This window comes from Mastomys coucha, unplaced genomic scaffold (genome assembly GCF_008632895.1).
Source record: "Mastomys coucha isolate ucsf_1 unplaced genomic scaffold, UCSF_Mcou_1 pScaffold15, whole genome shotgun sequence".
NCBI classification, from domain to species: domain Eukaryota; kingdom Metazoa; phylum Chordata; class Mammalia; order Rodentia; family Muridae; genus Mastomys; species Mastomys coucha.
This window is the reverse complement of record NW_022196897.1, coordinates 28641505-28661172: the sequence shown is the minus strand read 5'-3', so window position 1 is coordinate 28661172 and position 19668 is coordinate 28641505. Positions and strand designations below refer to the sequence as shown.

The 19668-nt window shown below is 35.1% G+C and overlaps 1 protein-coding gene and 2 pseudogenes across 7 annotated transcripts in view; 2 read left to right on the top strand and 1 right to left on the bottom strand.

Annotated features, from left to right (window-relative positions):
- LOC116090126 overlaps positions 1 to 19668 on the bottom strand; it is a 1191078-nt pseudogene that overhangs the window by 208083 nt on the left and 963327 nt on the right.
- The window catches only part of Lrp1b (LDL receptor related protein 1B), a 1939581-nt gene that overhangs the window by 1529279 nt on the left and 390634 nt on the right, over positions 1 to 19668 (top strand). The gene's annotated exons all lie outside the window — the stretch shown is intronic.
- On the top strand, positions 10666 to 10822 carry LOC116092610 (annotated as a pseudogene).

Below are 19668 nucleotides of genomic sequence, written 5' to 3'. Positions count from 1 at the left end.
GTTCCTCCCTCCCTCCCCACTTGTGATTGCTTTCTTCTCCCTTCTCTCCCAAGTAGGACTGAGTCGTCCTCACTTGGGCACTTTAGCCACTTTAGCTTGTTGAATTTTTTGAGTTCTGTGGACTGTATCTTGGGTATTCTGTACTTTTTTTTTTTTTTTTTTTTTTGGCTAATATGCACTTTTTTGTGAGAACATATCATGCATGTCTTTTTGTGTCTGAGTTACCTCATACAAGGTGATATTTTCTACTTCCATCCATTTGCCTGAAAAACTCAGGATGTCCTCCTTCTTAATAGCTGAGTAGTATTCCATTGTGTAAATGAACCACATTTTCTGTATCCATTCTTCTGTTGTGGAACATCTGGGTTGTGTCTAGCTTCTGGCTATCACAAATAAGGCTGCTATGAACATAATGCAACATATGCCCCTGTGGCATTTTTACTATATTAATCCTATTAAACCACAAATTTAGAAGCTCTTTCCACCTTCTGATATCTTCCTAATTTCTGAAATTCCTTGTTTTATTCATTTTTTTGTATTGTTCATCTGTTTCTATTTAAGTGATTTTTATACCCAAATTTGATTATTTCTTGCTGTCTATTCCTTCTGGGTATGATTTCTTCCTTTTGTTTTAGAGCTTTCAGTTGTACTGGTAATTTACTATTATGAAATCTTTCTCTCTCTCTTTTTCTTTTTCTCTCTGTCTCTCTCATAGGTAGATAGCTAGGCAATGCTAAGATTTGCCTTTTAGAACTGATTTCTCTCTCTCTCTCTCTCTCTCTCTCTCTCTCTCTCTCTCTCTCTCTCTCTCTCTCTCTCTTTCTCTCTTGTTGGTGCTTTAGTCCCTGGGAGTTCTGAGGGTACTAGTTAGTTCATATTGTTGTTCCTCCTAAGCTGAAGGGGCTGCAAACCCCTTCAGCTTCTTGGGCCCTTTCTCTAGCTCCTTCATTGGGGACTTCACACTCAGTCCAATGGTTGGCTGTGAGTATCTATCTCTATATTTGTAGGGCTCTGGCAGGGCTCTCAGGAGACAGCTATATCAAGCTCCTTTTGGCAAGCATTTCTTGGCATCCACAATAGTATCTGCACTTGGTGACTGTATATGGGATGAATCAATAGCCAGAAGCTGGAAAAACCCAGATGTTCTTCAACAGAATAATGGATACAGAAAATGTCGTACATTTACACAATGTAGTACTACTCAACTATTAAAAACAATGAGTTCATGGAATTCTTAGGCATATGGATGGAACTAGGAAATATCATCCTGAGTGAGGTAACCCAATCACAAAAGAACACATTGATTAGTGGATATTAGCCCAAAAGTTCCAAATACCGAAGATACAATTCACAGACTACATGAAGTGAAAGAAGAAGGAAGACCAAAGTGTGGGTGCTTTGGTCCTCCTTAGAAAGAAGAACAAAATGCTCAGGGGAGCAAATATGGAGACAAAGTGTAGAGTAGATAGATGTTTCTTAAATTTGACTTTATCTTGGACTATCTTATTTTCTCCATCTGTTGTGTTTGAAAGTTTTGCTGGGCTATAATAGTCTTGTCTGGCCTCTGTTATCTCTTTGAATCTATAGAACATCTGTTTAGGATCCTCTTGCTTTTTAGAGTCTCCAGTGAAAATTCAGCTGTTATTTTAATATCTGCTTTTATATATTACTTGCTCTTTTTTCCATTGCAACTTTTAATTTTCATTTCTTATTCTGTTCATTTAGTGTTTTGATTATTATTTTCTGAAGTAAATTCTTTCCTGGTTCTATCTACTTGGTATTCGGTATGCATATTGTACTTTAATTTGCATCTCTTTCTTTATGTTAGGGAAATTTTGTTCTATGATTTTTATTGAAAGTATTTTCTGTGCCTATGACCTAGGTTTCTTCTCCAAGCTAACTTCCTAATATTCTTGGATATGGTCTTCTGAATTGGAAGTTTTCCTGGATAATTTCTGTCAGGATAATTTTATGTTTAACACTTTATTTGACCAAGGTTTCCATTTCTTTTATCTTAGTGTTGATATTGGATGTTCAAATGTGTTTGCTACATATGTCATAGTGGAGAAATGGTGTCTGTCTTACATGTTTAGAAGTACTGGCATCATGTCTAAATGGCCAAGTAAACTGGTAAATAATGCTATAATTCCAAGCAGTACTGGGCCTATGAAATTAGAAGATAAGGTACATAAAAATCTTTTTGGGTTCTAATCGAAAATGTGCATTGCAATATTGTACAGGCAGCCCGTTTGCCTCTTGGATAAACTTACTCTAAAATATCCCAGTATTTATTTTATTTTGTTAAGAAGGGGGTACACTATATTGTTCAGATTACCATTAGACTCAGGACCCTCCTATCCAGACCCCTAGTGTGAAGATAACAAACAGGAGCTTCTGTACCTTGTTGATCTTGATATGGTTAAGTACATAAACTTTATTGTTCAAAGACTTATTTTATTGGGAGTAGAGAAATATCTAAATCAGTAAAGTATTTTCCTTGCACTCATGAATGTCTGAATTCAATTTTTGGAACACACAAAAATATCAGGATTTGGTGGGAATCACTTCTGAAATCAGCATTGGGGGTCAAACATAGGTCAAACCCTTGATCATTGCTCAGCCAATGAATTAACCCTCAGGGTGAGATTTGATCTCCAAAACCAGGTGAGTGGTAACTCAGAAATGGTAACAAAGTTTTCATCTTGCTTCCATACCCAAAATATTTTTCTCTCTCTCTGTTTCTCTGTCTCTGTCTTTGACTCTGAACACACACACACACACACACACACACACACACACACACACACATTTGTATATGTGTATGTGTATCTCATGTTCACAAGCAGAAAAATTGATTTTCATTCAGTTTTATTCAAATACATTGTTTGAGGATGTAGATTGATTTTTAAATAAGTCAAATAGAAATAAGTCTTTCATTAAAAAAATTCTTACAAAATTCAAATTACTAGAAGTTAGTTACACATAGAATCATTTAATCATTATGGTGTAACTGAGGGGCACTGGATAAAAGCAGTAAATCTAGAGGTTGACAAAGTTACTTAGAAGCTTATTTGCCAACAGAGACCTTTAAGCCTTGCCTTCATCTTTTGCTGAGTCTGTTCCAAGGATGCATTTAAGAACTACCCCTGTTATCCTATCCTGAATCTACATTTAAAACCAATTTACCCATTTGTTTAAATATTTGATTTTGGATACCTTAAAATCAGAAGGAAAGAATTAGCGATCCTTTTTGAGGTGTAGATAATAATTGAAGCTTGTCATATTTTATGTAAGGAAGTGCTTAACCTGTTGTCAGAAATAAATCAATCCTTAAAATAAAAAGTTCATGCATGGACATTATCAAATAAAAAACTGATGAAAAAAACTAAAATCCACTCTACTTCCGAGCAAAAATGGTAACCATTGTTTCATTCATTGTTTCTCTATTATATCTTATGATCATTTATTTAGGTTTATTTAGGTTCTTCCTTTCTTTCCTGATTGATTACCTGCCTTACGGATATCTAAGGAACACAGTGAAAGGATAAACAATTAAGGTCCTAATGGTTCATTTAGAAGTAAGTGTGGATGTTAAAGCATTTTCTTGGTTGCTTTATAGCTTGTGAGACATCATTCTCTCCTTAGCCATCCAGTCCTGACGACCTGCTATTTGTTATCATAATGTTGTAAAAAGCAGAAGACAGAGAGCACTCTGTCTTAAATGCTTGGAATTTGAAGCAATTTACAGGCATTTTCCAAAAAGGTAAATGGTGAAAGACAAATATGATGTAAACAGACAGGTGCTTAATGGAGAAAGGGTATTAAATCTACAAAATGTTGCAATATGAGTACTTTGTTTACACATACTTTATGGTATTCATTTTGTTTTAGTGTTTAGAAATAAAACATTAAAACTTACATTATTGACCAGTATGTGCTATGCAGCTTGAGTCAACAGGTACATTGGACACCACATAGAATTTTTTGCTGTAAAATGCCTTTTTGGGGCTAAACAAGTCTTCCTTTGAAAATGTAAAAGTGGATAGTGATGACTAATGTTATGGATTCATTTCACTGAGCTTAATGAAGGAAATACGTGCAAAGAGGAAACAAGGCAGTTTTAAGGTAAAACAGGATTTAGTGAGTTTCATTGAGTTAAGGCCATTTGATGGTGTACTGCCCTACATGATTTCTTCTAGGCACTGAATATCATTGAATTTCTAATATGATTTCTTCAATTATTGATTTGTTGCTTGTCTGTTCTGGAGGAAAGTCAGATGAAGATCAGCTTGGCAGTATTTATAGGCTGCATCTCATCTGTGGGATGTAATCCATCTTCGTTAAGTTCAGTAAAAGTGATAGATGGCATTTGGCAGTGTAATGATGTGATCAGTCTGGCAGTACCCCTCTAAATCTGGAAGTGGTGCTTTCTGCAGTGTAGATATTTAATCAGTTATACACCCCATTACTGATTTAATTCAGAATGTCAGTGGCAGGTGAATAATGTGAGTATTTGTATATTAATATCATATTGTATTAATGCTCCCTTCGTTTAAGTGTGCTATTCATCTGAAAATCATAAACAGTAGCATCATTGGTAGAATAAATTTAGTGGAGATGTTAACCATCCTGCACCTTCCATTTCTAAATCCATCATGTCAGCAATATTTCTTTATATTTTTGTCCATAGTACTATGTCTAAATAAATTTCATGACAAACTCATTATTTCCTGAATTTCAAAAAATTGTTAATCTATATTTAAGCTATAAATACTGTAATTTAAATTAAATTTAAGTGGATTGCTTAGAAAAATAATAGGCTATTGAGTTATATATATATAAAGGAGGTTTTAAAATGTTTAATGATATATTGTTAAACTAATCCTAGGAGTTAATTCTTTGTGCATTTTGTTTTTGTTTGCTTGTGTAATTTTTAAAATATATTTTCACATATGTAAAAATAAGTGTCATCTTTTCTATTGTGGTTTTGAAGGCTAAAAATTTGAACTATGCCTTGTTTCTAGATTGCATCTCTACCTCGAAGTAAATTGCATAATTGTTACAACATAGAAATATTTGTAATTTTAACTTTCCTATTTTACAAAATTAAGTGTTTGCTATCTTCTGTAGATTATACAGATTTGGTAGAATTCCATGATTACAGCACTCAGAAACCTATACTATATGCATTTTAATGAACTCTAACAGTCCTACATGTTTGTAATTTCACATGTAATCTGAAGAGAAATAATTTCAATTTTCCAATAGATGCCTGAACCATGAGTAGCATCATATTGTCTTTACTACATATGTATGCAATTGATAAAAGAGTGATGTTTAGATTAGGAGCAGAAAGAAATTACCAATAAGACCTAATAGACAAGTGGATTGGCCATAGCAATATACTGTCATGAAATTATTTGAATAACATGCAAATATTAACATTTTTTTCTTTAGCTGCTTAACTAGTACCCTCAGAGCTCCCAGGGACTAAACCACCAACTAAAGAGTACACATGATGGGACTAATGGCTCCAGCTGCATATGTATAGTAGAGGATGGCCTAGTCAGTCATCAATGGGAGGAGAGGCCCTTGGTCCTGTGAAGGTTCTATGCCCCAGTGTAGGAGAATGCCAGGGCCAAGAAGTGGGAGAGGTTGGGTTGGTGAGCAGCGGAAGGGGAGAGGGAATAGATTTTTTTCCTTTCTTTTTCTTTCTTTTTTTTTCAGAGGGGAAACAGGGAGAAGAGATATCACTTGTCATGTAAATAAAGAAAATATCTAATAAAAATATAAAAAGAAATAAAAAAGAAATAATTGATAGGGCCACTATCATTGGGGATAGTTTTAAAAATTGTAAAAAGGCAGTTGAATACATTCTGTCAATTTCACAAAGAGAAACGTTGATTTTCCAAATCCTTCTGGGTGTCTTCTCCAGTAGTTATAGATTATGGGATAAAAATACTTTTATATAGTAGTTCTCCATAAGTGACACTTGTTGACAAACTGAACAATCAGCTTAATCCATTGAATAGTACTACTCAATAATATCTAGGTCATTTGTCTCATGAGCTTTGAATGCACAAATATCTTTGTTCAGTCACGTTACAGGATTCAGGTTCATCTTTACTGAGATATTTTTAATGTTTCTGAAGAATACACCAATATTTTGTACAAAGCCTCAATTCATAAACCTTAAAAGTGAAAATGACTTCTGTGTGACCATTAGATCTCAGAAACCAAAGAAAAATAAGCAAGATATGCCAATGAAAGAAAGAAGAAAAAAGATGTCTATTTTATGATTACATGAAAATGTGATCACCTTAAGACTCATAGGAAAACCTAATGATATCTAAAAATACCTGGATGAAAGTTACAGAGCAGCTATCTGTCAGTCCATAAATCTGACATATCTGTTTGAAACTTGTTTTGTGAGAATGTTTCTCATATTCATTTATTTCAAATTTAAATATCGTCTTTATTTTCTCTCAGAAGCTTCTATAATCGTTAAACTGACATAAGGGTTGCATGTTACTTTGTCTTACTTAAAATATATAACCTTCAACATTATTACTAACAGCGATTTTCATAGTGTTTCTTTCTAGTAAGCCATAAGCTTTAAATACGAATGTCCTCATTTATCTTCATAACATCCTAGTACAGTTAGGGACTGCTGGTCATTAAGTCATTTTATACATGATAAACAATGATCACATGGAAGCTGTTCTAGTCACTTAGTCTGCTGATTACACAAATTGTACTAAGTAGGTTAAGACTCACTTATACTCCAGTGCCTTGAGGATTACTTGGCTTCATGTGTCACAAATCTCTCCATGATAGAGACAAAGAAATGTCTCATTCATTATCTCTGTTTGATCTTTCGGTCACTATTTTACTTCTAATAAAATAAAAAATATGATTTTATGTATTCATCTGCACACATACATAGATGCAAGTAAAAATGTACTCGAACTAGGCCATAGGTCTGCAGCTGGCCTTCTGATTACATGCCCACTGCCATAGGAAATTCCACTTAAATTTCTTCAATATTACACTGTGCAAATAGCAAATGACTGCTTCCCAGCCCATAGCATCAAAACCTTTGGCATTTTTGCTTAAAATTGGTTGCTTTGTTTTTTAATTCAAGTCTGCCACCCTCCTTGCCTGCTTTCTGTGTTACTTTTAGCTTCCTGCTCATCAATTAAAATAAAAATATCTTACAATATTGTTTTGAAAATAAACTGCTTTGAATGGTAGCACAGTTTTTAATATGGTATTCCCAGTTTTCTGTCTTAAAAACTCTCAGACTTGTTCTTCTAATTTCTCATTTTTTTCTACTGTTTCTAGTACTACATGAACACATAGGGTTGTTTTTTATTCTAGCTTTCTGAAGAAAATGCCAAACGAAGAGGCAAATACTGTCTTTTTCATTATGGTAGATTCTTGCCATGTTTTTTCTTTACCTACTCTAGCCAGTTTGTCTCTCCATTTTGAATCTTAAATTTATGAAAGACATGTGGCTTGAGAATTTTCTCCTTATCTTCTTTTAACGTGCTATGTACTCTCTTTAGGAAGCTTTCTATTAACGATACCCCAAGTGAGCTATATCCCTACCTCTTTTTCATTGACTTCCCCCCCCAGTATTATGGACATATGTAAAACAAATTTTTTGTACATATTCAAATCTTCCACATAATTTTTCCAATTTATTTTTACTGAATTGTGAATAATGCCAAAAATAATAAATTTTGTAAATCAATGTTTAAAATGTATGCTTTAAATAGAAAATTCAAAAAAAAAGAAGAATTAGTTTTTTCTTAAAACAGATGGTATTATAGGAAGGCTAACAAAAAGACAGCTAGACTTTTACCTTCTGAAGTTTGGAAAGAAAATTTAAAATTTATTTTACAGGCTTTCCCAAACTTACATTATGCTTTTGATACTCTCTCATATTCTGCTTTAAATGACATTTTATTGTTTAGACCTAAAGAATAAAATGAGTCACTAATGATTTGAAATTTCTCCTACTTAGTAAAATTATGTACACTCATATTGTTAAAGTAAACAAAGCATAGATAAATTCAGATTTCTCAAATGAACACTAATTTTATGAAAAATAATTGCAAATTTTCTTGACATATATATATATATATAATTAATACTTATTTGTCAAATATATAAAACCTATATCAAATGTTCAATGCATATCAATCAGGAATTTGGTATTTTATATACTTTGAGATACTAGAGTTTTATATGAGACAAATATTTGAGCTGTAATTTCACACCATATTTATACCATCTAAGGTGACTGAACATTTTGATGGGTATAGTACCCTTCACTGACTACCGTGGCCTCTTAGGGACTGCAAGGCGTCTGCCCAGGCTCTTCTGCCTGGTGGAGTTTCTGTTGAGAAGTAAGGTATAATTATGACACATCTGCCATTTTATGTTAATTGGCTTTTTTCCCTTGCAGCTTTTAATATTCTTTCTTTGTTTTGAACATTTAGTATTTTGATTACTATGTGACAGAATGATTTTCTTTTCTGGTTCCATCTATTTTGTGTTCTGTTACAGTCTATGTTTATAGCCATCTTTTTCTTTAGGTTAGGGAAGTTTTCTTCTATGATTTTATTGATATTTACTGTCCTTTGACATGTGAACCTTCTACCCCTTCTATTTTTATTTTTCTTAGATGTTGTCCTTTCATAGTGTTCCAAATTTCTTGGAAGCTTTGTGTAAGAAACTTTTTAGATTTGGCATTTTTTTTTGTTGTTTTTTTGTTTTGTTTTGTTTTTGTTTTTCTGAGACAGGGTTTCTCTGTATAGTTCTGGCTGTCCTGGAACTCACTCTGTAGACCAGGCTGGCCTCGAACTCAGAAATCCGCCTGCCTCTGCCTCCCAAGTGCTGGGATTAAAGGCGTGCGCCACCCCGCCCGGCGGCATTTTTTAAAACTAGTGTACTGATTTCTTCTGTCATATCTTCTAAGCCCGAGACTCTTTATTCCATTCCTTGTATTCTATTGGTGATACTTGTATCTGTAATTCCTGTTCTCATTCCTAGGATTTCCATCTCCAGGATTGCTTCGGTTTTTGTTTTCTTTATTCCTTTTACTTCTAAATTTCGGTTTTGAACAGTCTTATTCATTTTCCTCACCTGTTTCATTCTATTTCCCTGTGTCTGTTTGATTACATTTTCCTGTATTTAAGGGACTTATTTCATGTACTTTTCAGAGGCCTCTATTATCTCTATAAGATTAGATATTTCAGGTTGTTTTATTTGTTTTTCTGGTATGTTAGGTAATCCAGGGCTTGCTGTAGTCGGATGACTGCTCTGTTAATGCCATATTGCACTGCTTCTTGTTGATTGTGTTCTTATGCTGGCTTTCAGCCATCTGATTTTCCATGGTGGTAGCAAGCCTCTGTGATTGCAAGTAGACGGTTGTCCCTGATGTCAGTAGGCCTCTGGAATTGCAGATAGAGATGGTTTTCCCAGGCGGCAACAGGCTTCCTCAGATGCAGGCAGAGATGATAGTCCATTATGGCTTTAGGCCTCTAGTTATCCTGGGTAGCAGCATAATTTGAGGGATGCCTTCAGAGCTGGTAGTCCCTGATGGCTTCAGGCTCCAGAATCGCAGACAGAGGTATGAAAGGGAAGAAAGAATGCTGAGGGAAGCCTGACATCCTTTTAAATAAAGACTTTTTATGCATTTTCTGGTCCACAAAAGTTGCTAAGTGAATGATAGCTTGACTTGACAAATGTGACATTTGCAAGACTAAATTTGAGTTGATATTCATGATTATAGTGAATTTGCTTAAGAAGATAGACATGGTAAGGTGGTTTTGGTAAAAACACTGACTGGTGTACCAAATAAAATGGAAGATGAAAAAAATTAAAAGAGAAATACAATATTGTTCTCTTGAATGATCATATTTAGTTGGGATGAATGAAATTTACTTAGGCAATTAAGGTTAGGGAAAGATAACTTTTCTTTTTTTAATTTATTTTTTTATTTTTTTAATCCTTTTTTACAGTCCAGACTTCATCCTGCTCCCTGTCTGCCCCTGCCCAACTGCTCTCCATCCCATCTTACCTCCCCCACCCCCTGTCTCCAATAGGATGTCCCCACTTCCCACCCCCACTCCATCAGACCTCCCCACTACCTGGGGCCTCATGTCTCTCCAGGGTTAGATAGATCTTCTCTCACTGAGGCTAGACCAAAAAATTACATTTCTAATCGTGTTTCTTCCTAACTTAAATAATATAGTAATTTACAGATGACTATATTTATAAATTTAAATGAGATGTTTCAGTGGGAAATAAAACTTGTCAATATCATTCAACTACTAATAATAATTGTGACAATGACAATATTGTGTTGGGAAAAATTACTTCACTACAATAGAAATTTCATAAATAAAATTTATAAATTATAAAATAAATGAATGATAACATTAAAATTATCATTTTAACAACAAAATACACTTAGATTGCATTTAAATAGTGAATGTTTCCAAATGCTTAAATATTTGCATTCATTTTTGTCAAAGATTAATCCCTTAACTATTAATTTTATTAGTTTCGTAAAGGTAAATTCAGAAAAGAAGACAAACATCACTTTCAGTAAAACAATACATCTTCAAAACAACCATAAAAATCTCTCCTGAGAAGACTATACTTTCAGGGATCATTTCTATAGTTCGTTACTAGAGAGGTTTCTCTGACTGTGTAGAGCACCCGAAGCCACGAGGATGAGACGTAAAAAAAAAAAAAAAAAAAAAAAAAAAAAAAAAAAAAAAAAATCTCTCCTGAGACCTGGTGTGGCTGTTCTTTGGGAGGTTCTGCCAGCACCTGACCAATGCAGATGTGGATGCTCACAGCCAACCATCAGCCTAAGCTCAGGAACCCAGGTGAGGTAGCTGGCAGAAGGACTGGAAGACCTATGGGGAATTGTAACTCCATAGGAAGAACAATGTCTGCTAGCTGGACCACCCAGTGCTCTCATGGACTAGACCACCAACCAAGGAGTATACATGGAGGGATCCATGGCTCCAGATATGTAGTAGAGGATAGCCTTGTATGACATCAACAGGAAGGGAGGCCCTTGGTCCTGTGGAGGTTCGAAACTTCAGTGTAGGGGGGTGCTTGAGCAGTGGGGCAGGAGTGGGTAGGTAGGGGAGCACCCTCATAGAGGCAAAGTGAAGGGGGAAGAGGATAGATGGGACGTGGTAGTTGTGGAGAGGTAACCAGGAAGTGGGTTATCATTTGAGATGTAACTGACAGGAATGATTAATAAAAGAAAATTTCTCCTGACAAAAAATATATTTGGGTGATGGGGCAATGGCTCAGTTAGTAAAGTGAATGCCATGCAAGCATATTAAGATTATATCACTAGCATTCATATAAAGATGTGAGAATGATGATTCAAATAATCTCCAAGCTGGGATGTACAGAGGGCACACACTGGGAGCTTGCAACACAGGTAGTTTTGACAAATTGGTGAGTTCCAGGTTGAGAGAGAGAGATGGGGGGGGCTACTCTCAAAATTAAGCTAAAAAGCAATAGAAAAAGACACCTGACACTGACCTATGTCCTCCACACATAAGCAAAGACATTTATTTACACACACATACAACATACATGCATACAAACACAAGTATTATTGGCTTTTCTATATCTCCCACAATGCCTTTGAATGGGAGAGGATTTGGAATCTTAGAATGCACTCTTAGTCCTGACATTCTAAAGAAAATATGTCCAAGCACTGGTGTTGGGCCACAAACATCCTAGTATAAATACGGCCCTATATATTTATTTGTAGATGACAACATCACATCACAGTGTCAGAAAGTTGAACATTCTCCATAACATCTAAAACTACCAATGAAATTACATGAAGTGGAACTTAGTTTTTTAACTGGTATACTGAATTAAAAAAATAATATTCATTTTGAGTTATTTATACATTATTTAGCTATGTAAATATTGATTCAAGTTATCTATATATAATAACAAAAAAGTAATACGTTCTACATCCATATGTGAGAGAGAGCTTATATTGAGGCTCTTCAGTTTACGACCTAGCACCTGGCAAAATAGCTTTAAAATGCTAAGCACTATCAAAAAATAAATAGGGCCTCTGCAACCACATCTCCTCTGCTTGAGCCACATTGCTGAAATTAATTAAGAGGAAAGATTGAGAAAGCGAAATCAAGTGGAGTTGCTGGATGAGGGCACTGGGAAAGAGGTGACAGTCAAAAACTGAAATTCAAGAACAAAGGGTTCCAAAAGTTGAATCAGAGAAGAATTAAAAATTTTTGATCATAGTAAAAGACCAAAGAAGCAAATTTGTAAGCCTGGATTCAGAGCAAACAGAAATAGAAAGACAATTAAAATGAGTGCTACAAGATAACGTGTCTTGAAAGGGAAGGACAAACTGAAAGAAAGAAGTAATGAACAAATTAATGGTTGTATGAGGTACATGTGCTGAGGTGCTGATGTCTGCATGGTAATGGTTCTTATCTGTTAAGTTTATAGCACACTTATACATTCTGGGATAAGAATTACAAGAGCTAAGAATGATGGTAGCAAGTTAGGTCTCATTACTGTCTTCTGTCCAATTGCATAGGGTTCATCCATTATTTAAAGAAGGGCAACTGAAATGCACCAAAGGACATTCTCCTGAAACGACTGGTCTATAGCTAGAGAATGCTGGTGAACTCCGTAGAATGCTTGATTTCATTTCACAGGCCATATATTTCTACGTGCTGGATTCCCAAAGTCCTTATTTCTACCTCTCAGTCATGTCTATATTTTGAAGCTTTTAATATTTTTCTTGTTCATAATAGATGCACACAGTTTATAAACCACAACAAATACTATGCTGCAATAACATAAAAATCAATTATTATTTTCTTAGGGATTTAAGACTATATAGTGCGTTATTAAACAGATTGCTTAAGCAAAGTATGCGGGAGAAGGCACAATAAAATGTGATAAATATGGAAGCCCTGCAGACACCCAAGTATTAATGTGGTTAACATCACATGGTAGGATATTCCTCTATCCCTGTGTTTGTGAATAAACCTTTGATGGGATTGTTTTTCCCTATGTGACTTGTACTTGAAGGTGGCGATTGTGTTCTGCACCTAATAATGAGCAGAGAACATAGGAAGGTGAATTGTCACTTTCTCCTTAAATATTTTAGGTAATGTTTTTATCTTTCCTGATAATGACAAGGCTTCAGGTACCTTGGAATTCTTGCTGTTCTCTGGATCCTGAACATATTTACTCTCAGTTTTATTAGTGCCAGTCCTTTGTTCTGTTTGTTCTGGAAAGCCTGACACACTAAGGTTCATGCAGGACTCAGTCTTTCCTCATATTTCTGAGATTTCTGTAGTAGTAGCAAGAAACAATGGCAATATTTGACCATGTTTATGACTTTAAAGCTAATTATTCTCACTATCATGTACACTAACTATTCTGCCACCAAAATATGGACATAATCAAAATTTTATTTTTCTTTCTCTTTTTTATTTTCTGACAGTCTTGCTACATTGCCTGAACATTCTCTATAGTCATACAAGTGTTGAATATATTGATCCTCTTGCCTCAGTTTCCAGATTAGCTAGACTTATAGGCCCATGACCTCAGTCTTGCTTCAGTTTAAATAATTATCAAGTGAGTCAAGAGTCTTGGCTAAAATGTAGAATTTAACTATATGTTTGCTTTGTTCCTTTATTCCTTTAGATATGATCTTATTTTGTCATCCAAACTGAATTTAAACTCACAGTCCTGTACCTGACACATTCTTCACTGAAGAATGACACCCTGGACTCAAATAGGATGTAAACATAGAGTGTTTTATTTTGCATAAGTCAAGGATGCTGGGGTCTCCCATTAACAAGATAGAGAGACTCTCAAGTGAACTTCAGGCCCAGTTTTAAGCCCATTGGGGGAATTCTGGGGTAGGTTGGCATTGTCTTACTCTACCTCTAAGGACATTCCACCACCAGGTTATGGAGGCTGGCTGGAAACTGCTGCTGACCCATTGTCCTTGCCTCAGGCCAGTGGCAGGCAGCTTCTGAGGCCTGGAATTGCCTGGATTTGCCTGGATTTGCCTGGTTCTTGGAAACTGAGATATTTGAAGCCTGTTATGGAGTCAGCCTAACCTTCTCAAAGTATTTATTGAGCCAAGCAGATCTAAACAAGGATACACAGTCTTGTTACTACAAGTCTAAAAAGGCAGCTCGTAGCTGAATGAGCAAGGGGATTATTAAAAAAACAAAAAACAAAAAACAAAAAAACAAAACAAAAAAAACCCCCACAAGTTTGGTACATGCTGTAGATGTAGCTGTGGTGGATATTAGAGAGCATGACAGAATATGAAGTTTAATATGAATAGGGCACAGTTGTGTCACCATGGTATTTCTGTCTGATCAGGAAGGATAACACAATGCTTTGATTATCGAAACAGAAAAATGCCAGGTGAGTCTGAGTTTCTGTAAATATTGTGCCTACCTGAGGGTCATGCTGGCCTTAATTTTAGCCAAATGTTGAGTGAGGATTAACAAATATATTTTTCTCATTATGTTTCCCAATTGTCTTTGACATTCTAGCACATTTACCTTCTATATCTTGATTGTATAAGTATTTATATTGGGTCCTGAGGACAAGGAGTTTAACAGATATTAGTATATATTTAACAAATTGGATTAGACCTTTTAGGAGGCAAGACCCTATCAGGAGTAATGTAAGCAGAATTAAGAAGGCTGTAGAGGCTGGAGACAAGAGCCATTACCCAAGGTAACTTGCTGAACCAGGATTCAAACCAGCCCTCTTTGGCCTATCTATTTTTTTCTTCCTTGCAGGTTCTTTCTCATTTCTACCAAAGACTAATTCTATCATATTTGTTAGTGTAAAAACAACTAGTTTCTCCCAAGGCCATAAACAGTCATCTTTGCCTGAAGTTTAGGTTCAATTCCCTTCTGTTTTGGAAGTTATCTCAGCTAGTCTCTTTTTAGTAAAAGCAGATTATTGTAAATATTTAAGGTCTTTGTCTATGTTGGCATTGAGAAACTCTAGATTTTGTTTTGTTTGTTTTTTGATTGGCCAAGTTGAGGATGAACATTACTATGTTCCATAAAAACAGCAGTAGAAAGACAGAGAGAGAGAGAGAGAAAGAGAAAGAGAAAGAGAGAGAGAGAGAGAGAGAGAGAGAGAGAGAGAGAGAAGAGATCTGTTTTAGCCAGTTAAAATTATATAACCATGAACCCCGAGGTAATCCACCATTTAGAGTAGCCATCTTATAGTTTTACCAGAGACCCTGAAGGAGTCTGGTATGACCCATGATATGTCAATGGGCACCATAGGTAGCCATTTGTCCTCCCTCTGCTGGAGAGAAGGAAAGCAACTCCTTCCACAGGGAGCTAGTTTCCTTATTTGCCATTCCAATCTTTTTTTTTTTTTAATGATAAGCATGATATACTCTTTTGGTAACTGTTTCTCAGCTGAAAAATAGGAAATTGTTATAAAGGCTCAGAAAAATTGGAATATTGCTCAAGGGTAGACCAGGATGGGATTCAGGCCATGGGGATTTGCTTCACTAACCCAACCTGAAGTGTTAGAGATGAATCTCACATACCACATACTCATCTAATTGATGTGCACAGTTCAGTAGATGGAGCATATTCACCACCTTCATTTTGATAGTATTCTTATGGCCTGTTCCATAAAAACCAAGCAATAAACTAACAACCCTATAGTTAATAACTCCTTTCATGTTTTACCTTATCTCCTATTTTCTGCCTAATAACCAGAAAACAAAAAAAATGTATAATTTATTTGTAAGTTTTGCCCATTCTGAATATTTATTGTAAAATTATGAATGCTCTTTGGCATTTTATCTACATGTTTTTTTTTTCAAAATAATACATTGAAGACTTTTATGTATTTTGCCGTATACCAGTATTTTATATTTTATTCTTTAGTGACATTCCATTGTACCTGCTTTTTTTTTTAATTTACTTTCTTCATATGCTCATCATTTGATTGGCATATGGATAATTTCTGCCTTTGGCTTTTATGAGCAAAGCTGCTGTGAACAGTACTATACACAGATACATGGTTTGATTTCTCTTGAGAATACTATTGGAATTGCTTGAAATATGCTGACTTCATACTTGACATATTTGACAGTGGGGCTGAACAGTTTCTCATTCCCATAAATAATATATACAAATGCTACTTTTATTTAGTTCTTCTACAGCTTTGCAGAACCTTATCTCTGTGTCTGGCATCAGAGTGGACATGAGGTATGATGTTTATTGTTTTTTTTTTTGTTTTTTTTTTTTGTTTTTTTGTTTTGGGTGACTATCAATGTTGATCCACTTTTATGTGGACACCTGCTCTGATTTGTGACCTTAAAAAATGTCTATTCTGTCTTTGATCACTTTCCTACTGCATTATTTTCTACTTTGCTGTTGACCTGTAAGAGCTTTTAGATATATTTGGTATGTTATGATTTAAATGATATGTGAATGTTTTCTCCTTAACATGTGAGTTAACTATTTTGTGAACTACTCTATTTTGAAGCATGAAGACTTTTAATTTAGATGAAAATCCATGTGTTGCATTTTCTTTTGCAATCTGTACTTTTGTCATCTTGAACAAGGCATGGAGATGTGTTGAAGACAGCTTATTCCAATTGTTTTCTACTTTACCTTCTCCATTCAGGACACAATTCTATTTCATAATTCTATGACCTTTGTATAATAATGCACAGCATTATTATAGTGCTACTCACGTAGAAGCCCGTATATGTGAGAACTTGTCATCCACAGTTAGATATAGCTCTTTTCCCTCCTTTAAAACCTAGATGCTTTCACAATTATTTTTGAATAGTGACTATAACAAGGAATCAGCGTCCCCTCTTGGTCTTCTTACTTCTGTTGACAAAATAGTTTTTAAATGAACTCAGAAGGTACCTCTAGGACCATTTTATTAGTTTGAGAGAAAAATAACAGGGCAAGGAATTTGTAAATCTTGACAGCTGTCAGAAGGAGGGATTGAAAATGAGGATAGAAACCATGACATTTGAGTTAAAGTCAAAGTAGACACATTCAGCAATAAAGTGTGTGTGTGTGTGTGTGCATGTGTATGAGTGTATGTATGTGTATATGTGTTCATATATATATAGTATAGTACATGTGAATATGCATATATATATAAACACATATGTAGTATGTATATATGTGTTGTGGGGATATTTTCAGAAAAAAACACTCAGAACGTTAAGGTAAACGACTGATTTTAGCTGATATCTAATGAAAAATTATTAATTTTGAGTTAAAACTCAATGAAACTGGAAGATTCAGAATTGAGGATTTGTATGTAAATCAATAGGTACAGAAATCTGAAAAAAAATAGAAGTCCAAGAGATTCAGGGAAACTGTACTTAGAAGTTGTATCAGTACCCAAATTAAAATTGAAAAGAAAGGAATAAAAGGTGAGAGAATTCAGCTAGGCTTAGGAGTTAAGATCTGAGGGCAACCAAGGGAGGAAGTTATGGAAATGTAACTATGTTGTCACATTAAGGAACATTATTTCTCTTATCTGCTTTGATGCTGTCAGATGAATCAGCTTTCTAGAGGTGTTGGCTCCTGCCTGAGTCATGGACAGGCATAATTGGATTAATATTTAAGACAAGGGAAATGGTATATAGTATGGAAGGTCAGGTTTTCACCCAGGTTAAAGATACAATCTGGTTCTATTATTTTAACTGGAGAGAAATGGGTTTTCCTTAATGAGCCTCAACAAAACTCAGATACTTCTACCTTTTCTTATAAGTTAGTTAAATACTAAGGAAAAGTAATGACTCCCTTTCTGGTGTCATCATAGAAACTGAAGTTCTATCCTCAATTGTCTTCAAGGCTTCTAATATCTATCTAGCTACTTGATACTTGTAATTCAGGATGACAACCAAAAATTATTTATAAGATGCATAGCTAGTCAAAACATTTAAGCATTTAGACTTCAACTCTTGCTGAATTTTAGGCCTTGAAAGGCAATCAAGGAGATCCAGGTAAGTAGAATTTAATTATCCTAGGATCATTGGAGTTTAGATTGAATGTAAATAAGATAAAAATTAAGACATCCATGAAGTACAGAAGGTTCAAAGATTTATGGCATTCTTTTAAACTTCTACCTGGAAGAGCTCCAAATTCCAAAGGTGGTCACCAAAAGGCTTTACTGAATCTGGTATGCTTGCAATCTAATTTTGTTGATATTATCAAACAAATGACATTAGTAAAATGATCAGGAGTGTACAAATATCATTTTCCTTACAATGAAAAAAAAAGTGAAGAAATCCTTTAATCTGATTAGAATTGGAAGCTGTGATTGCCTTTTTGTCTTGTACTCCTACCCATCATTTTTCTCTGCTTGTAATTCACTTCAAGGAAGACCATGGAGGTCACTGAGGCTAACTGTATTTCTTTTTCATGTCAGTTGGCACTACTTAAAGTTGCTTATATATTTCTTAATAAACATACAATTTTGTGAATGAATTTTAGAGAGAATGAGAGAAAGAAATATTGAAATATTTCTAAGGAAATTATACAACTTAAGCCCAATGTAAGAAATTAGTGTTTTGTTAGGCACAAATCAAAGAGGAGCCAAACATATTCTATATAAAATGTCAACAACAGAGAGAGGTTTTTAAATCATTAATTAATTAATTAATTAATTAATTAATTTTTAAACTACAGATTTTATTCCCCTCCTGTTCCACCCTTCGACTGTTCCACATCCCATAACTCCTACCTGCTCCCCTCTGAGGGTGTCCCCACACCCCAATTCCCACCCCACCAGAGCTCTAAACTTCCTGGGGCCTTCAGTCTCTTGAGGGTTAGGTAAATCTCCTCTGACTGAACCCAGGCCTGGTAGTTTTCTGTTGTATATGTGTTGAGGGCCTCATATCAGCTGGTGTATGTTGCCTGGTTGGTAGTCCAGTATTTGAGAGATCTCAGGAGTCCAGGATAATTGAGACTGCTGGTCCTGCTACAGGGTCAGCCTCCTCCTCAGCTTCTTCCACCTGAGACTTGAAACAGTCATAGAATCATGCTTGTCTGGAAAGTAAAAAGTTAAGACCTTTGAGAAGTGTTGTGTCTAGAAGGCACTTATTTTAAACTTTTTCTACAGTTGGAAACCAAAGTCATTTCTCTGTGTCAAAGTAACTAAGACTATTTTAAAAAGACTGTACTGTTCATAACCAGTATTATAGTCTTAAATGCCTTCCAGCCTATGGCATAAGGCACTGAGAATAAAAGGAGTACTCACTCAACTGGTGGTGAAGACTCTCTTCAGCTGAATGATGCTCCTGAGTTTTTAACACTTCATGATGTCTTTGCACTACATTCTCTTCAGCCAGAGAAAGAACAGAGCCTGTAACAACATATTTATTTTCCTGTTAGGCAAATTCTTATCCTCCCTTTAGATCAATAAATACATAGTGGGATGGCTACCACTATTCCTCATTTGTAATGAGACTGTGTTTCTTAGGTTCTCCTATTAGACAAAAAACTAGAGTCATTGGGGAAGAGAAAACATCTACTAAAGGATTGCCTTTATCATAAAAGAACACGTCCATGTAGTATTTTCCTAATTGCTGGT